Below are 6,000 nucleotides of genomic sequence, written 5' to 3'. Positions count from 1 at the left end.
AAGCAGCTGACAAAAGGCGTGAGTCATTGAAACAGGCACTGTCAATGGTAGGAGCGACGTCTTCCAGTATTCAAGACTCTGCCAAAACACTGCAAGCGGAGATGGGTCAGTTAAACAAAGAGGAAGAAATATTTGTGAGTGAGCTGACTTCGTCAGTTGCTGCTGTGGTGGAGAAGATCTCTGAGAAGAGTTCTGAGGTGTTGGAGAAGGGCAGGAGAAGTTTTGAGGGCGAGAGGAGGAGGAGGCAAAGGATTCTGGAGCTGGTGAACTCTGAGTCTGAAAGAAGGGAGGAGGTTGTCCGAGTATGTCAGCAGGTGGAAGAGGGTGGTGGGCTGACTCTTCTGTTGCTGTCTCAGACTCTTCAACAGGGGGCTGAAAAGAATATGCAGAGGAACCTGCCGTGTCATCTACAGGTACTCTGACTACATATAAGGTTAATATAAACCTTCCAGTTGACGCAAAATTTATCACTTTTCGTGAAGTTTCAATGGCCCAAAGGAAGCCCAAATGTACCATGTTCATGTGCAGATCCCCAGGTTACACCGAAATCTTCCATACCCAAATCACTCAAGGAGGAACCGAAGATACAAACCACTCCATCCCACCAGCACACCACAGGAATGGGTAATGGACACATCAGCCAACGATGATGAGGGGTGAAGCGATTGGAGATAAGGATGCTTCACAGTCTAAAAGACAGGGCAGCAAAAGAATTTCTTGAGATAAACCTTCATAGGATAGACGCAACAGAGGAAGGGGTTTTATCATACATGAGTCAGTTCAGCACACAAATTGGCACTGATAAATCACAACCTAATATTAGCTCTATTGCCTTTAAAGATAAAGGTAGACTTTTGATTTTAGACGACTCAAATGCAAAGCTGAAAGATTCCTATGATAATGGTAAGATAATTGGTTTGGTAAATCAGAATGGAAAATGTGACCTTTTCAAACGGTTTGTGTGTGTTGATAATGACAGTACCATCTGCGCCATCTATGAAAACTACCTTGTTATATTAACTAAACATCTGCAAGTTCAGTCCAAAATACCCTTGGCACGAAACGGAGAGATGACTTGTGATCCTATTGTCGCCAACTTCGGCGACCACATCGTGTTGGCAATCTGCCAAATAAGGAGATGCGGGTCATGACGACAACAGGCAAGATGGTCAGAAACTGGACCAGTAAGGTCAAAGGTGAGATGAAATCCCTTCGGTACGTAGCAGATGATGTGGTCATCGTGTGCTCTTGGAAAAGGCAGGGGTCCGTGTGTCTCGAGTCGGAGAAAGACGGCCTTTTCCTCAAGGTCAACGGACACAAACGGAACGGCATGAAGTGGCGGCCTTCAGACGCCATCTTTGGTGCAAATGGACGTATCATAGCGTGTGACATGTATAGGAATGAGATCCTGATCTTTTCCCCTGAGGGGAGAACTTTGTGTGTTGTTGATACAATGCAGAACAATCTGTCTGAACCACGCTGTGTGCTTTTGGGTAAAGGTGGCGAAGTGTATGTTGCCTACAATGGCGGCGTTGTTGCTGTTTACGAAATAGTGTGATGTAGGTCGAGGTGATGTCAGGTGTTGATGGTGTCAGGTGTTGATGGAGGTGGTGTCAGGTGTTGATGGAGGATGTCACAGGGTGATGTCAGGTGTTGATGGTGGTGGTGTCAGGTGTTGGTGGAGGTGGTGTCAGGTGTTGATGGAGGTGATGTCAGATGTTCATGGAGGTGATGTCAGGTGTTGATGGTGGTGGTGTCAGGTGTTGATGAAGTCAGGTGTTGATGATGTCAGGTGTTGATGGTGGTGGTGTCAGATGTTCATGGAGGTGATGTCAGGTGTTGATGGTGGTGGTGTCAGGTGTTGATGATGTCAGGTGTTGATGATGTCAGGTGTTGATGGTGGTGGTGTCAGATGTTGATGGAGGTGGTGTCAGGTGTTGATGGTGGTGGTGTCAGATGTTGATGGAGGTGATGTCAGGTGTTGATGGTGGTGGTGTCAGGTGTTGATGGTGGTGATGTCAGGTGTTGATGGAGGTGGTGTCAGGTGTTGATGGTGGTGATGTCAGGTGTTGATGGTGGTGGTGTCAGATGTTGATGGAGGTGATGTCAGGTGTTGATGGAGGTGGTGTCAGGTGTTGATGGTGGTGGTGTCAGGTGTTGATGGAGGTGGTGTCAGGTGTTGATGGTGGTGATGTCACGTGTTGATGGAGGTGATGTCAGGTGTTGATGGTGGTGGTGTCAGGTGTTGATGGTGGTGGTGTCAGGTGTTGATGGAGGTGGTGTCAGGTGTTGGTGGTAGGTGATGTCAGATGTTGATGGAGGTGGTGTCAGGTGTTGGTGGAGGTGGTGTCAGGTGTTGATGGTGGTGGTGTCAGGTGTTGATGGTGGTGGTGTCAGGTGTTGGTGGAGGTGGTGTCAGGTGTTGATGGAGGTGGTGTCAGATGTTGATGGAGGTGATGTCAGGTGTTGATGGTGGTGGTGTCAGGTGTTGGTGGAAGGTGTGTCAGGTGTTGATGGTGGTGATGTCAGGTGTTGGTGGAGGTGGTGTCAGGTGTTGATGGTGGTGATGTCAGATGTTGATGGAGGTGATGTCAGGTGTTGATGGTGGTGGTGTCAGGTGTTGATGGTGGTGGTGTCAGGTGTTGGTGGAGGTGGTGTCAGGTGTTGGTGGAGGTGATGTCAGATGTTGATGGAGGTGGTGTCAGGTGTTGGTGGAGGTGATGTCAGGTGTTGATGGAGGTGGTGTCAGGTGTTGATGGAGGTGGTGATGTCACGTGTTGATGGAGGTGATGTCAGGTGTTGATGGTGGTGGTGTCAGGTGTTGATGGTGGTGGTGTCAGGTGTTGGTGGAGGTGGTGTCAGGTGTTGATGGTAGGTGATGTCAGGTGTTGATGGTGGTGGTGTCAGGTGTTGGTGGAGGTGGTGTCAGGTGTTGATGGAAGTGTTGATGTCAGGGTGTTGATGGAGGTGGTGGTGTCAGGTGTTGATGGAGGTGGTGTCAGGTGTTGATGGTGGTGGTGTCAGGTGTTGATGGTGGTGATGTCAGGTGTTGATGGTGGTGGTGTCAGGTGTTGATGGAGTTGGTGTCAGGTGTTGATGGAGGTGGTGGTGTCAGGTGTTGATGGAGGTGGTGTCTGAGGTGTTGGTGGAGGTGGTGTCAGAGTGTTGATGGTGGTGATGTCAGATGTTGATGGTGGTGAGTGTCAGGTGTTGATGGAAGTGGTGTCCAGGTGTTGATGGAGGTGATGTCAGGTGTTGATGGAGGTGGTGTGTCAGGTGTTGATGGAGGTGGTGTCAGGTGTTGATGGTGGTGGTGTCAGGTGTTGATGGAAGGTGTGTCAGGTGTTGATGGAAGTGATGTCAGGTGTTGATGGTGAGTGGTGTCAGGTTGTTGATGGTGGTGATGTCAGATGTTGATGGAGAGTGATGTCAGGTGGATGGAATAGTGTCAGGTGTTGATGGTGGTGATGTCAGGTGTTGATGGAGAGGTGAGTGTCAGGTGTTGATGGTGGTGGTGTCAGGTGTTGATGGTGGTGGTGGTGTCAGGTGTTGGTGGTGGTGATTGTCAGGTGTTGGTGGTGATGTCAGATGGATGGAGAGTGATGTCAAGGTGTTGGTGGAGGTGAGGTGTCAGGTGTTGATGGAAGTGAGTGATATCACGTGTTGATGGAGGTGATGTCAGGTGTTGATGGTGGTAGTGTCAGGTGTTGATGGTGGTGGTGTCAGGTGTTGATGGAGGTGGTGTCAGGTGTTGGTGGAGGTGGTGTCAGGTGTTGATGGTGGTGATGTCAGGTGTTGATGGAGGTGATGTCAGGTGTTGATGGTGGTGGTGTCAGGTGTTGGTGGTGGTGGTGTCAGGTGTTGGTGGTGGTGGTGTCAGATGTTGATGGAGAGTGGTGTCTGGTGTTGGTGGTGGAGTGATGTCGGGTGTTGATGGAGGTGGTGTCAGGTGTTGATGGAGGTGGTGATGTCACAGTGTTGATGGAGGTGATGTCAGGTGTTGATGGTGGTAGTGTCAGGTGTTGATGGTGGTGGTGTCAGGTGTTGGTGGAGGTGGTGTCAGGTGTTGATGGTGGTGATGTCAGATGTTGATGGAGGTGGTGTCTGGTGTTGGTGGAGGTGGTGTCAGGTGTTGATGGTGGTGATGTCAGGTGTTGATGGTGGTGGTGTCAGGTGTTGGTGGAGGTGGTGTCAGGTGTTGATGGAGGTGATGTCAGGTGTTGATGGAGGTGATGTCAGGTGTTGATGGAATGGTGTCAGGTGTTGATGGTGGTGGTGTCAGGTGTTGGTGGAAGGTGTGTCAGGTGTTGATGGAGGTGATGTCAGGTGTTGATGGAGGTGGTGTCAGGTGTTGATGGTGGTGATGTCAGGTGTTGATGGTGGTGTCAGGTGTTGGTGGAGGTGTCAGTTGTTGATGGAGGTGATGTCAGATGTTGATGGAGGTGATGTCAGGTGTTGATGGAAGTGGTGTCAGGTGTTGATGGAGGTGGTGTCAGGTGTTGATGGAAGGTGATGTCAGGTGTTGATGGAGGTGATGTCAGGTGTTGATGGAGGTGGTGTCAGGTGTTGATGGAGGTGATGTCAGGTGTTGATGGTGGTGGTGTCAGGTGTTGATGGAGGTGATGTCAGGTGTTGATGGTAGTGGTGTCAGATGTTGATGGAGGTGATGTCAGGTGTTGATGGAGGTGATGTCAGGTGTTGATGGTGGTGATGTCAGATGTTGATGGAGGTGATGTCAGGTGTTGATGGTGGTGGTGTCAGGTGTTGATGGAGTGGTGGTGTCAGGTGTTGATGGAGGTGGTGTCAGGTGTTGATGGTAGTGATGTCAGATGTTGATGGAGGTGAGTGTCAGGTGTTGATGGTGGTGATGTCAGGTGTTGATGGAGGTGGTGTCAGGTGTTGATGGAGGTGGTGTCAGGTGTTGATGGAGGTGATGTCAGGTGTTGATGGTGGTGGTGTCAGGTGTTGATGGTGGTGGTGTCAGGTGTTGGTGGAGGTGGTGTCAGGTGTTGGTGGAAGGTGATGTCAGATGTTGATGGAGGTGGTGTCAGGTGTTGGTGGAGGTGGTGTCAGGTGTTGATGGTGGTGATGTCAGGTGTTGATGGTGGTGATGTCAGGTGTTGATGGAATGTGTCAGGTGTTGATGGTGGTGGTGTCAGGTGTTGGTGGAGGTGGTGTCAGGTGTTGATGGTGGTGGTGTCAGGTGTTGGTGGAGGTGGTGTCAGGTGTTGATGGAGGTGGTGTCAGGTGTTGATGGAGGTGATGTCAGGTGTTGATGGAGGTGATGTCAGATGTTGATGGAGGTGATGTCAGGTGTTGATGGAGGTGATGTCAGGTGTTGATGGTGGTGGTGTCAGGTGTTGATGGAGGTGATGTCAGGTGTTGATGGAGGTGATGTCAGGTGTTGATGGAGGTGGTGTCAGGTGTTGATGGAGGTGATGTCAGGTGTTGATGGAAGGTGGTGTCAGGTGTTGATGGGGGTTGTGTCAGGTGTTGATGGAAGTGGTTTCAGGTGTTGATTGATGGTAGTGATGTCAGGTGTTGATGGAGGTGGTGTCAGGTGTTGATGAAGGTGATGTCAGGTGTTGATGGTAGTAGTGTCAGATGTTGATGGAGGTGATGTCAGGTGTTGATGGTAGTGGTATCAGATGTTTATGGAGGTGATGTCAGGTGTTGATGGAGGTGTTGTCAGGTGTTGATGGTAGTGATGTCAGATGTTGATGGAGGTGATGTCAGGTGTTGATGGTAGTGGTGTCAGGTGTTGATGGAGGTGGTGTCAGGTGTTGATGGAGGTGATGTCAGGTGTTGATGGGAGTGGTGTCAGATGTTGATGGAGGTGATGTCAGGTGTTGATGGGAGTGGTGTCAGGTGTTGATGGGGATGGTGTCAGGTGGTGTCAGGTGTTGATGGGGGTGGTGTCAGGCGTTGGTGGAGGTGATGTCAGGTTGAGGTGGTGTCAGGTGTTGATGGAGACGTTGTTTTGATGCAAGTGGTGTCAGG

The sequence above is a fragment of the Haliotis rubra genome, unplaced genomic scaffold (assembly GCF_003918875.1).
Source record: "Haliotis rubra isolate DU_JTF1 unplaced genomic scaffold, ASM391887v1 Scf998, whole genome shotgun sequence".
Lineage (NCBI taxonomy): Eukaryota > Metazoa > Mollusca > Gastropoda > Lepetellida > Haliotidae > Haliotis > Haliotis rubra.
The sequence above is the reverse complement of the archived record's forward strand: the minus strand, read 5'-3'. Positions refer to the sequence as shown.